Here is a 20,909-nt window from a genome sequence, read left to right as displayed (position 1 = left end):
CTTGAATCCTACTCTGGGGCTTTGGCATTATCTGGATCCGTTCCGTTCCATTCAGTCACTCAGTCGTGTCTGACTCTTTGCGACCCCGTGGACTGTAGCCTACTAGGCTTCTCCGTCCATGGGATTCTCCAGGCAAGAATACTGGAGTGGGTTACCATCTCCTTCTCCAGGGGATCTTCCTGACCCAGGGATCGAACCCAGGTCTCCCGCATTGGAGGCAGACGCTTTAACCTCTGAGCCACCAAGGAAGCCCCTATCTGGATATATGACCTTAAACAAACTTTTAAACATTTCGAGGTCTCAGTTTCCTTATCCATAGAATGGCACTAGAATTGAGCTTCTCCACTGGGTAGCTCATGATCTTCCAGAGACTCTCAAAACCTGACCTGATAGCACTCCAAGCTGGTTGTTGCTACTAAGTACCTCTTCCCTTTACTCCTCACTAGGGAAGGAAATTCACCTGAAGCAGGGACATCACCTTTCCAGCTCTATTATGTTCCTAAAAGGCCCTAGAGAAATAAAGTAAACCAGCATTTGGGGTGCCTACTAAGAGGCCAAATCCCATGATACTGGGAGCCCAATGATGTGGTTCAAGGAGCCCAAGAGTGGCACAGTGGAGAGTATTCTATCAGTCAGAGGGGCAGAGCCTCTATGCAAGATCTGTCAGGAATAGGTGTGATTGTTCCAGAAGACACATCAAGTGGGGAAAAAATCAGGTGTGCAGATAACGTTTTGTAAATGCCTTTCTAATTCTCAATGCTTCACGAAGGAATCTCAGAGATTAAATTAAGCTGTTAACCCTCTAGGCGCTCCTGTCGTTTATTGTTAAGGAATTAATAGGAATGTGGGAATGCAGATGGCCTGGCTGTCAGCTCGGAGAGGCGATTTTTCTGATCTCCACGGACGTTTCCAGCATCTTTCATTAAGCGCTCATGTACCAATTTGTCATTTTAACCGAGCAGGAAAGAAACTCCCACTGAACTCCCTGGCTCAGGTGCTGGGAGTTAAATCCTCCCACGACAAGGCCTACAGGGTCGCATCCGCGGGGAGGCTCTGGCTTCCAGGGGTGGTGAGTGGCCTCTGATGGAGGTGGGGTGGAGCGGAGCCACTCCAGGAAGGAAGTCGGTATCCCCAAACCTAGCTGTCCTGGGCACAGGTTTCAGGGGACTGCAGAAGAGCCGGCTCTAGAAATACTAAACAGAGCAGAGATGTAAAGAAACTTACTTCCTCTAGCGCGCCAGGGCGCAGGTAGCCTGCTCAACGAGGGGAGGCGCCACCTACAGGAGAGACAAAGACCTGCAGCCTGATCTGGAGAATTCAACCGCTCGATGGCAGGGATTGACCGGCCCCTCCTCTTTCGCAGCCCCTGACGTTTATCCAGTGCTTTTCTCGTGTCAGACACTGTCGTAAGCGCTTAACATATATTAACGCTTTTAAACTTGACAACCACCCAATGAGGTAGGTTTTATTGTCGTCCTTGTTCTATAGACTAGAAAGCTACAGCTCCGAGAGTAACAAGCCCAAAGTCACACAGTTGGTAGGTGGGAGGTTGAAATCCCAACCCTGAGAGTCTGGCTCAGCACCAAGCATTACCCTAAGGAGGGTGTGGTGGAAGAGTCAGTCCTAACTCCCCCCATGATTCATAGTGTAACTCAGGGCTAAGTATTTAACTTAGCCTTCAATTCTAAACCTTGGTGTTCCCATGTTTTTGAGACTCCCTTAGGTAGCTCAACATTCAGAAAACTAAGATCATGTCATCCGGTCCCATCACTTCATGGCAAAAGGATGCGGAAACAGTGGAAACAGTGACAGACTTTATTTTGGGGGGCTCCAAAATCACTGCAGATGGTGACTGCAGCCATGAAATTAAAAGACACTTGCTCCTTGGAAGGAAAGTTATGACCAACCTTGATAGTATATTAAAAAGCAGAGACATTACTTTGCCAACAAAGGTCCGTCTAGTCAAGGCTATAGTTTTTCTAGTAGTCATGTATGGATGTGAGAGTTGGACTGTAAAGAAAGTTGAGTGCTGAAGAACTGATGCTTTTGAACTGTGGTGTTGGAGAAGACTCTTGAGAGTCCCTTGGACTGCAAGGAGATCCAACCAGTCCATCCTAAAGGCGATCAGTCCTGGGTGTTCATTGGAAGGACTGATGCTGAAGCTGAAACTCCAATACTTTGGCCACCTGATGCAAAGAACTGACTCATTTGAAAAGACCTCGATGCTGGGAAAGATGGAGGGCAGGAGGAGAAGGAGACGACACAGGATGAGATGTTTGAATGGCATCACTGACTCAATGGACTTGAGTCTGGGTAAGCTCCAGGAGTTGGTGATGGACAGGGAGGCCTGGTGTGCTGCAGTCCATGGGATCTCAAAGAGTTGTACATGACTGAGTGAAATGAACTGAACTGAACTAGGTATGTGGAGAGAAAACTGTTGTTAAGGTAATCTTGTGTAATAAGAAAAGCGGGGAGGGAGTAGGGGTGGTAGAGCTTGTGTAGCTCCCATCTTCAGTTTATAGAGGAGAATTAGAGAAGCGGAGAAGGCAATGGCAAGCCACTCCAGTACTCTTGCCTAGAAAATCCCATGAATGGAGGAGCCTGGTAGGCTGCAGTCCGTGGGGTCGCTATGGGTCGGACACGACTGAGTGACTTAACTTTCACTTTTCACTTTCACACATTGGAGAAGGAAATGGCAACCCACTCCAGTGTTCTTGCCTGGAGTATCCCAGGGACGGGGGAGCCTGGTGGGCTTCCGACTATGGGGTCACACAGAGTCGGACATGACTGAAGTGACTTAGCAGCAGCAGCAGAGAGAGAAGGACCCAACCATGATGACATTCTCAGTGACAGGGTAAGAACCAGAATCCAGGTCTTCTGACTCCATGTTTTCCGCCCATACAGCACCTCCTTTTTAATCATCACAACCAGGATGAGCTCTGTGTATGGAAGAAAGCTAATCCCTGTGGCTTCAGAGGCTCCAGGTCCACCCTCTGAGCAAAAAAAAAAAAAAAAGCTTTTTGGTTTTTTTAACCTGGTGGCTCTTATCTGAAATGCCACTATTAGTGACTCTCACTAAGACTTTGATCCTATCCTCTCAGGACTAGTAAGACTTTTACTGTTGGCTGTCATTTCATGTGTATATGATTGACTTCTAAAGCAGTGCTCTTGAAGTGTGGTCCACAGACAACAGCATCTCTGTCATCTGCATATTGTTAGCCCTGCAAGTCATGGCTTCTGCCCCAGACCTACTGAGTCAGACCTGCCTTGGTTCGCAAACTTCAGTGGATGTGCTTAGGTTGAAAAGTTTATTAAAACACAGCTTCCTGGTTCGGGTGCGCTCCATCTCCTGCTGCCTTGGTATCAGCAGCAACATGTCGGGGTATCCGCCTGACCAGAAACTGCGGCTGCAGCAGCTGCGAGAGCTGAGAAGGCGATGGCTGAAAGGAGTTGAGCCCGCGGGAACCGATGCTGCCTCCGCAGAGGGTGTCGCCTGTGGAGCAATTCTGGAATAAATTTTTGCAAGACGGAGCTCTCTGGAAGAACGTGATCTATAAGACATACCGACACAGTATCTTTGCTTTTACCCATGTACTTATTCCTGTCTGGATTATTCATTATTATCTCAAGTATCATGTGACTACAAAACCATATACCATCATTGAAAAGAAGCCCAGAATATTTTCAGGTGATACAATTCTGGAGACTGGACCCATGAAAGAATTTCCTGATCAACATCATTGAAGATTACTTTAAAATTTCAAAGGTGTATGAGCCTAAGTTTGTTGGTACATTACCAACTTATTGAAAATATTTTCTGGAAAAGTAATAAAGTTTACTCACATTAAAAAAAAAAACAAAACACAGCTTCCTGGAACAACTCCTCCCCACCCCATCCCCAGAGATTCTGATTCAGCAGGTCAGGGGGAAAGGCCCAATAATTTGCATTTCTAACAAGTGCTCAGATAATGCAGTTGCCATGGTCTGGAGTCTATACCTTGAGTAGCACTGAAACGGTTCCTGGGAGCAAATACTGAGAGGGGAGAAGGAGAATGAGCACCTTGGGGTAAAAAGACAGAGTCAGGTTACTGTTGAGGGTACAGATTGAAAACTTGAAGTGAAGAGCTGCTGAGGGTATGGGTTCACAATCATGCCCCTGTCTTTCCATTTGGATAAGTTCAAATATTAAAACCATTAAGAGATTTAATATAATATATAAATGTATGTAAACTGAATTTATCTAGCCATGGTAAAGTCATGCCTTGCCTTTTGCTGAGCCCTGCCTCTGTTACAAATGGAAATTTTCCTGGTCCCCTCTGACCATCAGTTAGCTCTCCAATTTCATTCCAGATTTAACTGCACTGCAGTGGCAGACAAAGCTGGCCTGATGGCAGGAATACTGTTCCCCGATGGTATCAGAACCTCTTCTGTATTTATGTTTGCTCTGCGACTGTCACTTGTATACAATCACATAGAGACTCTGATATTAAGACTTGGGCTACAAATCACCCCCATGGCACAGCTCTGGTGGAAAAGGAAAAGGGGCTTCAGTGGCAACCAGATAGCAAACACGAATTACATTGCCCTTGTACCAAAATAGGCATCTTTAAGAAGTCATGTCTTCTGGTCCTCTTTTGCTGTACTTCAGATAATATGGTACCCAGAGGAACCCAGATAGATAACAATCTCTTTCATTTGTAAAGACCACTTGTGAAGGAAACTCCATAACCTCCTGGCGCTGGAGTGTATTATTGTTCAGCAAGTATTCACTGTCCTCTCTGCCCTTCCACGGGGGGTGAAAACTTATCACTCCACGGGTGATGGATTTAGCCTTATGACTTGCTTTGGCCAATGAAATGTAAGCAGAGATTTCAATTCCACTTGCTTGGTCTGGCTTGGCTTTTCCATTTCTATCCTTGGCTGTGAGAAGAGCACACTCCTGTCACTTTGGCCTGGGTCCCAGAATCAGAAAGTACACAGAGTGGACCTGAACAAGACCCACAACTTGCAACAGAAGTACTGTAGCCCGTCTGCAAACCAATAAGCAAGAAATAAGGATTGTAACCTCTAGGCTTTTAGGTTATTTGTTATACAGCATGCTAAGTCACTTTAGTCGTGTCCAACTCTTTGTGACCCCATGAACTATAGCCCTCCAGGTTTGTCTGACCATGGGATTCTCCAGGCAGGAATACTGGAGTGGGTTGCTATACCCTCCTCCAGGGGATCTTCCTGACTCAGGAACTGAACCCACATTTCTTTCTTCTCCTGCATTGGCAGGCAGGTTCTTTACCACTAGCGCTACCTGGGAAGACTTCGGAAACCCTGGGAAGCCCTAGGAAGGCATACAGCACTAGCACTATTCAGTAAAGTGGATTGATACACTCCCTCAGGCATCCGTTCCACTGAAATTTTGCCGGTAAGTTTTTCCCTATGTCTAACCTAAATTCCTCATATATTAAGGTAAAGATTCATTTCCATCTGCAGGCCAAGCAAGGAGTCACTAGGTTACATCCTTAATTCTGAACTCAAGAAACGTAGCTTGATTTGTTTGATATCTATTTGGGCTACAAAAATAGAGATGCACTAGGGGCGTGAGGCTTCCAGGTGGCGCTAGTGGTAAAGAACCTGCCTGCCAATGCAGGAAAGGTAAGAGACGCTGGTTCCCTCCCTGAGTTAGGAAGATCCCCTAGAGGAGGGTATGGCAACCCATTCCAGTATTCTTGCCTGGTGAATCCCATGGACAGAGGAGCCTGCTGGGCTGCAGTCCAGTGGTTTGCAAAGAGTCGGACACGACTGATGTGACTTGGCACACAGGCACAGGGGAATGATTTATTTTACAAAGTATTATTTATGCCTGTCTTTTTTGGAGCTATTAGAGGGTGGTTCCTCAAAAGTGACCATATCCTTCAGGAACCAGAGAGGTAGCAGTGGGAGAAGTGAGAGTTTAGAGACCTGATTAAAATACCATTAAAATCACTCACTCATGTCCAACTCTTTGCGACCACATGGACTGTAGCCCACCAGGCTCCTCTGTCCATGGGATTCTCCAGACAAGAATACTGGAGTGGGTAGCCATTCCCTTCTCCAGGAGATCTTCCCAACCCAGGGATCAAACCGTGCTCTCCTTCATTAGTAGGCAGATTCTTTACCACTAGCGTCACCTAGACTTCCCTTATTCTCTCTCAACACTTACTTAGCACTTTTCACAGTTTCCAATATTTTCATTATTTGCTGTTTTCTTTTTTTATTTGTCTCCCCTACTAGAAAATGTTTTCATATGGCTAGGGACAGTGTTCATCATGCTTGTTATCACTTCATCCTCCAGTACTCAGCAGACCCTGGCATGTAGCAGTAGCTCAAAAACTATTTGTTGAATAAATAAATGAATTCTAATTAGGCATGTCACTAGCCAGGTAAGGGGAAAACAATGAAAAACAATGAGATCTACAATATAAAAATATAACTCCAGCATTATGTAATTTTTGTTCAATGGGCACCTAATTATGAAGAACTTTGAATAACAATAATAATAATAAGTCAGTGGGGAGCCACAGAATAATTTTCAGCTGGGGAAGGACATTATCAAGATAGCATCTTGGTACTGTACATAGAAAACCCTAAAGATAGTATCAGAAAATTGATAGAACTAATAAGTGAATTTAGCAAATCTATACAATATAAAATCAATACACAGAAATCACTTGCATTTCTATATACTGACAATGAAAAATCAGATAGAGAAATTTTGGAATCAATCCCATTCACCATTGCAACAAAAAGTATCAAATATCTAGGAATAAACTTACTTAAGGAGACAAAAGAACTGTACACAGAAAATTATAAGACACTAATGAAAGAAATCAAAGATGACATAAACAGATGGAGAGATATTCCATGTTCCTGGAAGAATCAATAATATGAAAATGACTATACTACCAAATGCAATCTATGAATTCAATACTATCCCTATTAAATTACCAATGATATTTTTCACAGAACTGGAACAAAAAATTTTACAGTTAATAGGTAAACATAAAAGAACCCAAATAGCCAAAGCAGTCTTGAGAAAGAAGAATGGAGCTGGAGGAATCAACCTTCCTGACTTCAGATTATACTACAAAGTTACAGTCATCAAGACAGTGTGGTACTGGCACAAAAACATAAATATAGACCAATGAAACAAGATAGCCCAGAAATAAACCCATGCACCCATGGGTACCTTATTTTTGACAAAGGAGGCAAGAATATACAATGGGGCAAAGACAACCTCTTCAATAAATGGGGCTGGGAAAACGGGACAGCTACATGTAAAAGAATGAAATTAGAACACTTCCTAACACCATACACAAAGATAAACTCAAAATGGATTAAAGACCTAAATGTAAGACCAGAAACTATAAAACTCTTAGAATAAAAAACATAGGCAGAACACTCGATGACATAAATCAAAGCAAGATTCTCTATGATCCACCTCAGGAACCTATAAGCAAGGTGAAAAGACAACCCTCAGAATGGAACAAAATAATAGCAAATGAAACAACTGATGAAGGATTAACTTCCAAAATATACAAGCAGCTCATACAACTCAATACCAGAAAAACAAACAACCCAATCAAAAAGTGGGAAAAAGACCTAAACAGACATTTCTCCAAAGAAGACATACAGATGGCTAACAAACACATGAAAGATGCTCAATGTCGCTCATTATCAGAGAAATGCAAATCAAAACCACAATGAGCTATCACCTCACACTTGTCAGAATGGCCATCATCAAAAAGTCTACAAACAATAAATGCTGGAGAGGTCGTGCAGAAAAGGGAATGCTCTTGCACTGTTGGTGGAAATATAAATTGATACAGCCAATATGGAAGATGGTATGGAGATTCCGTTAAAAACTAGGCATAAAACCACCATTTGACCCAGCAATCCCACTCTTAGGCATATACCCTGAGGAAACCAAAACTGAAAAAGACACACATATCCCATTGTTCGTTGCAGCACTATTTACAATAGCTGGAACATGGAAGCGACCTAGATGTCCATCAACAGATGACTGGATAAAGAAGTTGTGGTACATATACACAATGGAATATTACTCAGCCATTAAAAGGAATGCCTTTGAGTCAGTTTTAATGAGGTGGATGAACCTAGAACCTATTATACAGAGTGAAGTAAGTCAGAAAGAGAAACATAAATATCATATTCTAGCACATATATATGGAACCTAGAAAAATGGTCCTGAAGAATTTACTTACAGGGCAACAATAGAGAAACAGACATAGAGAAGAGACTTGTGGACGTGAGGAGAGAGGAGGAGAGGGTGAGATGTATGGAGAGAGTAACAAGAGGAAGCTTATTTTACCATATGTAAAATAGATAGCCAACGGGAATTTGCTGTGTGGCTCAGGAAACTCCAACGGGGCTCTGTATCAACCTAGCAGAGTGGGATGGGGAGGGAGATAGGAGGGAAGTTCAAAAGAGAGGGGCTATATGTATACCTATGGCTGATTCATGCTGAGGTCTGACAGAAAACAACAAAATTCTATAAATCAATTATCCTTCAATTAAAAAAAGCATCATGGGAAACTGTATCTAATTGCTGTGTTCAGGGGTGGTTTCACAGAAAGACCAGGTAGGAGGAAATTTCAAAGTGAGATGATAACAGCATGGAGTGTGGGGTGGTGGTGGAAGTTAAAAGGCATGAGATTGGGATAGAAGATTCAGTGAGCTTCTCACCAGATAGGAAAGGGGGTCAGCAGATGGGGAGTGTCTATATAGTTGAAAGCAGAAGCACACTTAGAAATGTGGAAGTTTGGAGAAGAGGCCAGCTGTGTTTGGGTGAGATGATAGCTTAGACACACGGAATTTTAGACAGTGGCTAGTTATCAAGTGAAAACACCCAGTCCCTAGTTAGAAACTCAGGACTGTATCTTGAGAGAGAGATCAGAGCTGGAAACCTGCACACAGACATTAGACTCATGGACGTGATGGGGTAGGAAGAGAAAAACCAAAGACTAAAGCCAGCCTTGAAGATTGACTAGTTATAAGTAGCAGGAGGTTGGGGAGTGGCTGATGAAAGGGCCAGAGCAAGCAGAATCAGCAAAGGGTCTCAGAGGCTAAAGTTAGTTGGTGGACAGTATTTTGAGGTCCAACCCTGTCTCTTGCCCTTTGGCTAGCAGACTTTGTGAGGCCTCTTTTAGGAGCAGAGGGAAACATCCTTCAACCTGACTTCCTTGCCTCTAACCACCTGGGTGGCTGGGGCCCCCAAGGCTCCATGAGCCTTTGAAGAAGATTCTAGGGAAAGGAAAATGGAGAAATATGATCAATAACAAGTCTTGTTGGTTTTTTTTCCACTTCATATGCAGGAAGAAATCCAGGGCTGTAGCTGGTGCTATGATGGGTGTATTCTGCGTGTTCAAAAGGTCATCTGGCATGGAGACAGGCTAAATTATTGCTGGAGTGTATGAATCTGAGGAGGTTCTCCATTAACATTTATTAGGAATTGTCATCGCTTCAACCTGAATGGGCCCCAGATGTGGAAACCCTGGCTGCCCCAGACTTCTCTTCCGGGCTGCAATCTCTCCTCTGATTTATTGTTATTAAACATGACCAGATTTTGTAGAGGGGAAAATTGAAGAAAGCAACACACACATGGGGAGCTGTTGGGTGTAGGCTGCCAAGAGAAACAAGCCATTTTATTCTATCTGGTGACAGTGGGAGCACATGGAGACACAAACCATTGTGCCTCTTTCCTAAATCAAAAACACACAGGCCTGAACCTCTGGGCATCTGTTCACAGGGCAAATGTCTTCACCCTGAGGATGAGCAAGGGTCAGTTGAAGGTAATGAGAAAGGCTAAATATAGTCTGTGCTTAGAATTCTAGAAGCCACGGCAGGGACCCTCTTCCTCAAAATATATTACCTTCCAGGGCGGACTACTTCTTGGGAGTAAGTCACACCCTCTGGATATTAGGTCATTTTTCTTATCAGTAATATTTACTCTTCTACTGTGTAATGATTGTGAAAGATCCCAAGAAGTCAAAGTTAGAGCCCCACCTTCAGATCACCTATAATCTATTTCATTTATTCACTGATTCAACATAATTGTATTAAGCACATATGATGTAACAGGCACTGTCACAGGTGTTGAGGAAATATTAGTAATGCAGACAGATAAAGTCCAGGCTGTCAGGGCACTGACATATATGTGAGGGAACAAAATCAGAAGCTATGAAAATGGTATCTAATAGGCAAAGAAGTGTGTGAAAAGAAGGCAGCAGAAAGGATACTGTATTAGGAATTAGGAAACCTGAATCCCAGTCCTGGCCCCACTCCCTAAGAGTCTCGTGCCCTTACATAGTTTATTTAACTTCTTGAAACCCCAGATTCTTGATTAAAAAATGGTGATAAACCTGTCTCGCCTTATCTCATAGATTTCTTGTAAAAATTAAATGATGTGTTTGAGAGCTTCCCTGGTGGCTTGGTGGTGAAAAATCCGCCTACCAATGCCAAAGATGCGGGTTCAATCCCTGGGTTGGGACTATCCCCTGGAGAAGGGAATGGCAACCCACTCCAGTATTCTTGCCTGGGAAATCCCATGGACAGAGGAGCCTGGCAGGCTACAGACCATGGGGTCGCAAAAGAATCAGACATGACTTCATAACAAAACAATAACAAATGGATTTGAAGAGTTCCTTGTAAACTGCAAGTTGCACTATGGTGTTGGGAGCTTTTGTGGTAAGTGCCAAATAAATGAAAAGGCAAGTGTTATAGGACAGTATGTTCCTGAGCCAGATGTCTGGAGACTCTTTGTTTTCTCTTGGAAGAAGGAACAGAAGGATTATCCCCAGGCACAGGACATGTGTCCCTGTGCTGTGCTTAGTCGCTCAGTCGTGTCCAACTCTTTGTGACCCCATGGACGGTAGCCTTCAAGTTTCCTCTGTCCATGGGGATTCTCCAGGCAAGAACACCGGAGTGGATTGCCATGCCTTCCTCCAAGGAATCTTCCCAACCCAGGGATCAAACACAAGTCTCCTGCATTGCAGGTGGATTCTTTATCATCTGAGCCACCAGGGAAGCCCAAGAATACTAGAGTGGGTAGCCTATCCCTTCTCCAGGGGAACTTCCCGTCCCAGTAATCAAACTGGGGTCTCCTGCATTGCAGGTGGATTATTTACCAGCTGAGCTACCTGGGAAGCCCCACGTGTGCCTAGGGGAGTCTTTTAATCATGGGATCTGGATATCTTTCTGATCTTACTAACAGACCATTCCTGGGAAATTCTCACTTTACTGTGCCTTTTCCTAGAAATGATTCTATGCAGGAGTTGTGGCAAGTGAACACAGGTAATGGGGAAAGTCTCGAAGGCACTGGATCCAATTACCTTTGTTGCTGCATTGTCCCTCTTTAAGATCATCTAGGTTCTGAGGAGAAGGAATTATGTTCATCCATTTCCTTTATCTACTTTCCAGCTTTACATCCCTTGGCCACCCCCAATGTACTTAGAGCATATGTATAAGCTAGCACACACACACTTGCATCGTATCTGGAATTAATGGGGATATCCCTAGGGCCTGACTTTCTTATACCAAGAACCAAAGCCGCAGCTGCTTCCTCCTGTTTTGGAATGTGGCTAACCTTGTGGTATCCTTCCTAAGCCTCACAAGTCCATGCATCCTTGACATATAAAGGATAAAGGCTTAACCTTCTCTCTAGCACTCATCATTCGCTGAGTGAGGATTCCCGTTAATCCAAAAATGGGAGCATCTCTGACTTGTGCATGACCAGGAATGGGAGTACCACCCAAGAGTTTTCTCCTTGTGGCCATACGTCACACACACAAACACAAGCACACTCGTTTATTCAATATTTAGGGTTTATGAATAGTTTCTAGAGCTGTGCCTTCAAAAGGGCTTGCATTATGTGCCAGCCATGGAGAGGGGCCTGAATCATAGCCAAGGTCCATCAGTAAGGACACTCTGGCAGCATCAAGAATACAGTGGCCCTTGGGTTGTTATCCTACCCAGGGGAAAATTCTAGTGAGGCGTTGGGGGCACTTTCCACTTATCCCATTGCAGAGTTTGGCTGAAAATATTATCCTTTTAGGAGGTCACTGGCTTTCTCAAGCCACTTTGACTGTGGGGGTGAGAACAAGGAGAGGAGGAAATAGAGGAGGTTGTAGGGAATTGGAAATATTCTCTGAGGGTTTCCTCCAGTGGAGAGGCCTGCCTTCAGTAAAGTCTCTGCAAATCCACCTCTTTCTAGCTTGGTGCTGGGAGGTGGGGCAGAGAACAGAATCCAGGGAGACAACTGAGATTACTGAGTTGCATCAGAGAGTATCTGGAGAGAAGGAAAAGAAGAGGAGGTAAGAAGTGGGAAGGGAATGACTAAGAGGGTTTTTTTACCTCTGATTTTTTAGCTCTGATTTTTCCTTAGACAAGCTCACTGGGGCTTAGATGGTGGGATAAGTGTGGCCTAAGAGCCTGTTATCCAAAAGGTGGTTCATAAGCCTCAGCATCAGCCTCACCTGGGATCTTAGGCCATGACCAAAACCTCTTGAATCAGAAATCACCTTGTAATCCCTAAACCGTTAGTTTGCCCACTGAAGTTTCAAAAGTCTAGGGTCCTAGGGTGGGAATGACTAATTGCAATGACCCACCGAAGTCTGCGCTGGATGACCTCTCCTTTTCCTCTCCTGTTCTTGATGCTAGTGCTGGAAAGTGACCCCTAAGAATTGCTTCAGCAGGCTCCCTTGCCCTCTGATTTCTGGTTGGGTTCATCCAGTGTTCAAGAAACAGTGCCTTTACCTGAAGTTTTTGAAGGGGAACGTGAAAGTTGCTTAGTCATGTCCGACTCTTTGAGACCTCATGGACTATATAGTCCATGGAATTCTCTAGGCCAGAACACTGGATTGGGTAGCCGTTCCCTTCTCCAGGTGATCTTTCCAAGCCAGGGATAGAACCCAGGTCTCCTGCATTGCAGGTGGATTCTTTACCAGCTAAGCCACCAGGGAAGCCCAAGAATACTGGAGTGGGTAGCTTATTTTTTCTCCAGGGGATCTTCCCGACACAGGAATCAAACTGGGGTCTCCTGCATTGCAGGTGGATTCTTCACCAGTTGAGCTACCAGCAAAGCCCTTTTAAAGGGGAAGGAGGACACATTTACATCATGCAGTGAGTCCCCAGAGAAGACTGAAGATAGGGGGAGTGGGAGATGGGGGTCCTTGTTCCTCCAGGTCCCTGCCAACTGGGCCTCAGGTTGGCAGTGACTGTGGTCCTCAACTGAAGGCCACAGCTCCTGTGGGGCACCCTCTCTACAGCTGTCTTCAGATTCTGGGGAATGGGTTCCCACTCTGGCTTCCTTCACCACCCTGTACCTTTCTCTGAACCTTGCCTATATCTTCAGAGATATGCCTTTATTAAACTCTTGGTAAACAGGCCCTGTCCGAATGCCATACCTTTCCCAGGGGGAATCCTGATCAATACAGGACCCTGGAGAACAGACTCAGGAGGAGTTCTTGCTCATGATTAGGGAAGGGGACTAGACGAGCACCTCCAATCTGAGGATCTTTGAGACTGAAGGAGCCATTTTCAATCCTACATACTATTTGTTGTGTGATGCTTAAAATAATTTTTAAAGTTTTTGTTGAATTTGTTACAATATTGCTTCTGTTTTCTACTTTGGGTTTTTGGCTGTGAGGCATGTGGCATCTTAGCTCCCCAATCAGGGACTGAACCTGCACCCCCTGCATTGGAAGGCAAAATCCTAACCACTGGACAAGGGAAGTGGAAGTCCCTACTGTGTGATTCTTGTTTCTGGAATAGAAAAGTATATGACAGGAGCACTTGGCACTTTCTCCAACATGCCTTGGCTTCTGTGCGACTGTCTATTTTTGCGTTCTCGTGTGAGCCCTAGAGGGGTAGACTGGAGCTGCTTTGTGAACACTGATTTTTTAGTTTTCAAGAATTTTATAAAACAGCTGTTTAAAAAAACTAAAATACAGCTGAATTAAATAAACTATATTTTTAAACAAAAATAGTAAAAACTCATCCCTTCATAATTATTTTGCTAAATTTTACTATAACCTAACCTTTTGAAGTTATTTGTGTCTATCATAGCTATATGGTAGAAATACTGTGTGATGATGTGCTACTATACATCTCTTCCCAGTTCTGTGCTCAATGATGTCATAATGATAGTTTGAAAGAAGGCATGGTGGGAGTATTTACACCGAGGAAATTGGCAAGTGCTACAGATCAGGACAAGACTTTTTGTTTCTGGAAAGCTGTTTATTTAACATTTTCTAGCCCATCATGGGGGTTCATCCCTATCTTTGAAGGAGGCTTTAGAGATGAATGGGAAGAAGGGAATCCTTTGATATGGTCATGGTATTTGGTCTTGGGTATTTTTAGGAGGGGTCCATATGCTCTGTTTCTGCAGAGAGAGAGCGAAGTGGAACAGACTTGGCAATTGACAAGAAAGGATAAACAGAGAGGGAAATGTCCTCTTGGGCTCCTGGGGGCAGGGTGGATCAAGCAGGCTTTTTAGCATGTGAGATGTGGTATTAATAATAGCTTACTTTCACAATGGGGTTGTTTGTTTAAAAGCTCTCAGAGTACTTTACATCTATTACCTCTTTCATCTTTCAAGTATTTGAGTGAGCAAAGGAGAAGCAATAGAGACATTTCTTCTTAAAGATGGAACTTAACCAGGGAGGTTAAGCAACCTTTTTAACCTCAGAAAAGTGAGGCCCAGGGGCAACAAGGTCCAAAACTCAGAACTGAACGCTGATCAAAATCCCTGCATTTTCTAAGCACAGTTCCTCTCCTAAGAGAAATTCTGTCAATGAAATGATTTACAGTATAATTACATTTTCTATTATACATTATATTCCATTATACATATAGAGCGATTTGCAGAAGTTTATCCCACCACTTTTTCTAGGAACCTCAGAACCCTTTTTCTATGAACCCTGTGGCAAGAATTACAATTATAATCACTTTACATTGAGAGAAACTGAGGCCTGGCGAGTTGTCCAGGGTCTCGACTTGTAGGTAGCTGAGTCAAGATTTGAACCTGGCATTGTACACTGCACAACACCATGCTTGGTATGAGTTTTCCTTCCTCAGAGCAGACATGTTCTAGTCTGCTTTCTAGTCAGTTCAGTTAGTCAGTCATGTCTGACTCTTTGTGACCCCACGGACTGCAGCACGCCAGGCTTCCCTGTTCATCACCAACTCCCAGAGCTTACTCAAACTTCTGTCCATCAAGGTGATGCCATCCAACCATCTCATCCTCTGTCGTTCCCTTTTCCTCCTGCCTTCAATCTTTCCCGCATCAGGGTCTTTTCCAGTGAGTCAGTTCTTCAGATCAGGTGGCCAAAGTACTGGAGCTTCAGCTTCAGCATCAGTCCTTCCAACGAATATTTAGGACTGATTTCCTTTAGGAACTCTCTGCCTTCGAGAGTAAACTTCTAATTCTGCTCTGCCATTCAGTTAAACTGTCTAGACTGAGAGCCTATACTGGGTAGACTCCTGAGCTAGATACCAGGTCCTGGATGAGAAGTTAGGAGATCTTGGTTGGAGCTCTGATTCCTTCCCTGACTTGCTATATACTTGGGCAAGAAGAAGAGTCAAGAGGCAGGAAGGTACCATGTTGTGGATGATGCTATGTTCCAGGAAACTTTCATTCTTTCATGTAGTCTTTACTACCACTCTGTGAGAATCATTATTTTAATTTTAAAAATGTGGAAACTGAGTCTCAGAGAGCTTAAGAATCTTGTTCAAGGTCATCTAGGTAGTAAGTGATAGAGAGGGCATTTGAACCTGTGTCTCCAACTCTAAGTACCACCTTCGCTTCCCATACCACCTTGCCCCTCTAGGTCCTTGTTTTCTGAGACAAATCCAGGCCCCTGCCCTCTCTGGATCCCAGCTCACACTTCCATCAGCTGCTAGATTATATCCCTAATCTGGCCGGAGGCACAGGGCTGGGAAACTTTCTTGCCATCATCAATCTTCTCCCCAGTTCAAAGGTCAAAAGTTGAGAGATTTTGATTACCCCAGCCCTCCACCTCTGGGATGACACTGCATTTTACTTGGGGTCAGCAGCCACACCTCTTCACTTCTGCAACATTCTTCAGAATGTGGGCTCTCCACCCACAACTCATACCTACCCTGGGGCCAGAGTGCTCATTAAGGGGCAGGCAGGGCAGAGGCGAATCACACAGAGATCCATCAGGGTACTGAGCTGACAGGTGCAGGCACTAGCCTCCAGCCAGAGGAGAACCTGCCTCATCCAAGAGGACTTTGTCTGGAAAAGGAAGGGAGGATGGAAAAAGAGAGAGACACACACACAGAGAGAGATATCAGATCACTCTAATTATATGGTTCTAAATCACGGAGAAACTTGGCTCAAACACCCAAGTGGTGGAGGATAGATTTTTCACCTTGACTCCTGATAATTTTCATTGATTTATGTGGCCTGAAAGCCTTTACTTGCTACTTAGAGGCAGCGTGCTTCTGCTTGGGAGGCCCGGGACTCCCCTTGATGCTCTCACCATGGAGAGGTAGGAGGTAGAGCTGGCTTTCCAGGCAAGGGCTGAGTTTCCTGCTCGGTTTCAGTTGCTGCCTGAGAGCCATGGGGCTTAATGGGAGCCGCTGGCCCGCCACAGCCACCTCCCTACTCCCGTCCCCTGAGCCTGTCTGCTTCTGGTCACAGCTCCTTGAGTTTAACACTCCTGGCAGCTTAGCATTCTGGTTTTTATGTGCTAGGCCATAATATTTGGTGAGCTGTGAGATGAGGTGGGAACATTTGCAACTGGCACTTCCTTCCGGTCCTGACCTGTGATTTGGGCCAACGGTGTGACAAAGCGAGGCCAGCCCTCCCCACCACTGTGACTGCCATCGGTGGCTATTTGGCCCCAGGTCCTTCCTTCGTTTTCTCCTCTTCCCCATGATCCCTTGAAAGACGGTATTCTGTCCACACATTCTAAATCATGAGCTCAGTTTAAATGTTTCAGAGAGCAATTCTGAGTCTGCCCAGGACCACATTCTAAAAGGGGAGGGGTGTGTGTCAGGAGGAAGGCTTTCTAAATGTTACAGGCTATGTAAAAATCTTGACTGATGATGACAAACCGAAGAGGAAGCCAGTGAGTCAGCCAGCAAAGGTCAAGTTTTCTTGGGGATTCGAAGCATAAGAGAGCAGTGGGCAGACTTTGAAAATTCCGCTTCCTCTATCAGAGGCCCTTGATGAGTCATTTGGGCACCTCTGGACCATTTCTATCAGTATATGGCCCCTGAGTTTTCGCTGCCCCTTAACCTGGCCTGGGTGAACCCACAGTTCAGATTCCTGTGGGTCCCTCAGGCGTCTTCCATCTACAGTTCTCTTATTTTCTGCTTTGTGTTCCCCCACGTGGCCTCGCTACTTTTCAGGAATAGAGTCGGTTTTGTTATGACAGCATGGTACAAGAAAATGTACTTGTTATTGTTAGGGAGTGTATAGAGCTGATGATTCTTAGCGGGTATATAGATCAGGAGTTCTTTAATAAAGTTATTACCAGAAGATGACTCCCACCTAGATGTAGACCCAGCCTTCAGAAACGACAGGAACAGCGGAACCTCCTGAAGTATCTTCTTTGGCACTTTGACCTAGACATAATAGGATGGACAAGGAAATTTCTGGATTCCTGGGGGAGAGGCAATGCAAATAAATAATTAGTATGAAATATTTAACTCCTAATAAAGATGTCTCATGATAGAAGTTTAACAAGATTAACAAGATAGAAGTTTATTTTTCTCTCTAAGAACAGTCTAAGTTCCAGGCTGGCAAGAAGCTCTCCTTCATGCTGGGTCCTTCATTCAAGGACCCAGGTTCCTTCATTCTTGCTTTTCCACCATCCCCACCATCTTGCTTTTCCATTAAGGTCTTTGTTTGCTTGATCCAAACTGCTTTGAGGGTACATGCATGTCCTGGGCCCCAGGAAGAACAAAAAGTATAAAAGAGGTATACCCATTTGTTAAGGTCCCGGCCTGTAAGTGGTCCACATCATTCCTTCCTCCATTCCCTACTGAGAACTTAGTCACTGATGTACATATATGTGTGTGTGTATAAATATATATATATATATACACTCATCTATATATACATATATATATATATATATATACAGCCATGTGTCCAACCATTCAATTATTCTGAAAGAAGATAGAATGGATTTTTCTTAGTGTTACCACATCAACCTATATGTGACACAAACACCACCAAATAATCTTCATTTATTATAAGGATGGAGATTCTGTTAAAGCTGGAACCCAGAAAAGTGTGATTCATAGAAGACATAATGTCTCAGGGGTTTGAAAAGAACCTATTTGATTTGTTTTTCCAGACATGAGACCTGAGGGCAGTCAGCAGTAAGCAAGAATGACCAATACCTATAATATTGCTTATATTTGAATAATGATTTCTATCTTATGAGGACATTTCCCGCACATTATCTGATTGAATGTGAAAGCATTCCTGATTCAGGAAAGCAAGGTTCAGAAAGGTGAAGGGTCTTGCTTGAAGTCACTCAATTCATAAGCTGCAAAGGTGGGATCAGAACCCAGATCTTCCAAATTCAAGCCCTGGAACTTTTTACACAACAATATGCTGCCTATTCAGGTTTTAGTCCAGGAAGGTGACTAGTTGGATGTCCTGTGAGGACTCAGGGCTTTACTTTTTTTACTGGACTACTTTTTCAATCTCCATGTGATTTAGGTGCTATTATTAAGATATCAAAAGTCAGCTGAATAATAATAGTACTGGCTCTTACTTGTCGACCATAAATCTGATCTACTTGTCATGATGACCCAGGAAGGGAGACATGATTATCTTACAGAGAAGGAAACTGAAGAGGTCAGGTAACTTTTCTCAAACACACAGCTAATCAGTGATTGAGCCAGGACGTGAACCCAAGTTGATCTATGTCTTTTCTCTCTGTTCTGGCTTTAAAGATAAAAGGTATTTGCTGCTTGGGCCTTAGGAAAGGACACACCAGCAAAACTTGGTAATCACAAGCCTGAATTAGACCAAATTATTTAAGCTTATCCCAAACTCCTGACCTCCCATTGGATATCTTAGAAATTGAACCTATAGTCAGGTCTTCACTTGTCATGACCTCCAGATGCCCTGTCCATTGGACTCACAGACGTTTTTGGTGTCAGAACTGGAAGGAAAAAAAGTTCTTCTGATCCAACATGTCCTTTTTATAGATGGTGAAACTGAGACCCAGAGGGGAAAAAATAGTTTGCCAGTGGTGTCAGGACTAGTTCTTTGGCAAAACCAACACATTCATTTGTTTATTGAGGCTCCAGGTCCCTGATGACCTCCTGGACTAGGCACTGGCCTTGGCTACCATCTGTCAGAGCTTTCTTCAAGCAAGCAAACAGAGGGACAGAACTCACCAGGCTCTGTGCAGCCGCAGCTAGAGCTGTCCCTTCTCCCTGCTCCATCCCCACCCAGCTGGGCAGGCTTGCAGTTTTTCTGAGGCAGGGCTAGCCTGTCCTGAGCTGCAAGATGTATTAATCAATTTGATGAGGATGTTAAAGCTTTCTCTTTGCAACTAATTATGGCCTGATTTATAGGCCTGGCCTTGGTTTGATAGAGCTCTCCTCCTGACAGGGATGAATGTGGTACTGGCATAGACCCCTTCATCTCTTCCATTTCTCTCTTCCTCCCTCCCCGCTCCCTCCCACATCTCCAGCCTCCTGACTCTGCTCTTGGTTCCCACAGGAACACCCTAATGACACGTTGACAAGCTGGGGAAGCATAGCTCCCTCTCTGGTGCATCCACCTCTAGCACCACCGTTACTAGTGTATTCTCTGACATGGGCAGATGGAGGCACTTGCAGGCCCCAGCCACCACTCAGGTGCTAAGCTTGAAGAAGCTCTACACCCCTTCCTTCTGGAAACAGAGAATATTAAAACTATTTGGGGTTGACACAGCATCTTCCTTCCCAAACACTTGAAGAGCTTGTTATAATGAATTTCATCCCCAGTTGAATTGGGTTGAATGGAGGGTTTCAGATAATTTTATTCTGGCTATTTTACAGATGGGAAAACTAAGGCAGGGAGGTGAACTTGCCTGTGATTGCATACACAGTAGAAGAGTAAAAGTGAGAATGGATTAGTGTCCCGACTTCTAGCTCCAAGATCTTCACCCTGGTGTACTGTTCCTAGGAACCCCTGCCTCCAGGTTGGCTTCCTTGTACCCACAACAGTTTGACAGAAGAGAAACCCTTGTGCATACATTGGTTTCCTAATCTTAAGCATGAGGGGGTTTGTGACTGTGTTATGCAAATAGAATATCAGATAAGATCTAAACATTGGCACAGCATACATACACCTGTACACACTTACACATGGGCTGATTTCCAGTAATCTTTATGTCACACAAAAAAATAAGGAACAACCCCAAATACTCCCCTTCCTTAGATTTGAAGGCCACACTTGAAGGCACTGCTCATCAGTCCCCTCTCCCCAGAAAAGAAATTATTAAAGGAGATGAAATTCAGACTTGGTTGACTTGTTAGCTATCTCAGAGGACACTGGTGAAGGAGGGTGGATTTAAATATGTTTTATATAATATATAATAAGATTGGTGGGAAATCTTAATAGTGATGCTATTTAGTGGCAATATTCTTTTTTTCCAATATTCTTTTAAATTAAGAAAAGTTTGTGTTTTTGGCCACACCACACAGCTTGTAAGATCTCAGCTCCCGGACCAGGGACTGAACCCGGACCATAGCAGTGAAAGGCCAGAATCCTAACCACTAGGCAACCAGGGAACTCCCAAGAAAATTTTAAACCTGCTATCCTGCTTGATCTTTAAATTATGTTAAAGGTTGATGAGATAGGCCATATTATCCTCACCTGA

General features: G+C 44.1%; 1 long non-coding RNA gene and 1 pseudogene across 1 annotated transcript; both read left to right on the top strand.

Moving 5' to 3' along the window:
• Positions 1 to 455: 455 nt before the first annotated feature.
• Positions 456 to 10,278, top strand: LOC148774728 (uncharacterized). The gene is made up of 3 exons (XR_016035410.1): positions 456 to 2,313; positions 5,278 to 5,416; positions 9,366 to 10,278. It is a non-coding gene; the product is annotated as an uncharacterized LOC148774728 (long non-coding RNA).
• Positions 3,360 to 3,839, top strand: LOC129537295 (NADH dehydrogenase [ubiquinone] 1 beta subcomplex subunit 6 pseudogene; annotated as a pseudogene).
• Positions 10,279 to 20,909: the final 10,631 nt, after the last annotated feature.

The sequence above is a fragment of the Moschus berezovskii genome, chromosome 20 (assembly GCF_049115385.1).
Source record: "Moschus berezovskii isolate FMDL1 chromosome 20, NW_MosBer_1.0, whole genome shotgun sequence".
Lineage (NCBI taxonomy): Eukaryota > Metazoa > Chordata > Mammalia > Artiodactyla > Moschidae > Moschus > Moschus berezovskii.
Note: the sequence above shows the minus strand (reverse complement) of the source record. Positions and strands in the feature narration are given on the sequence as shown.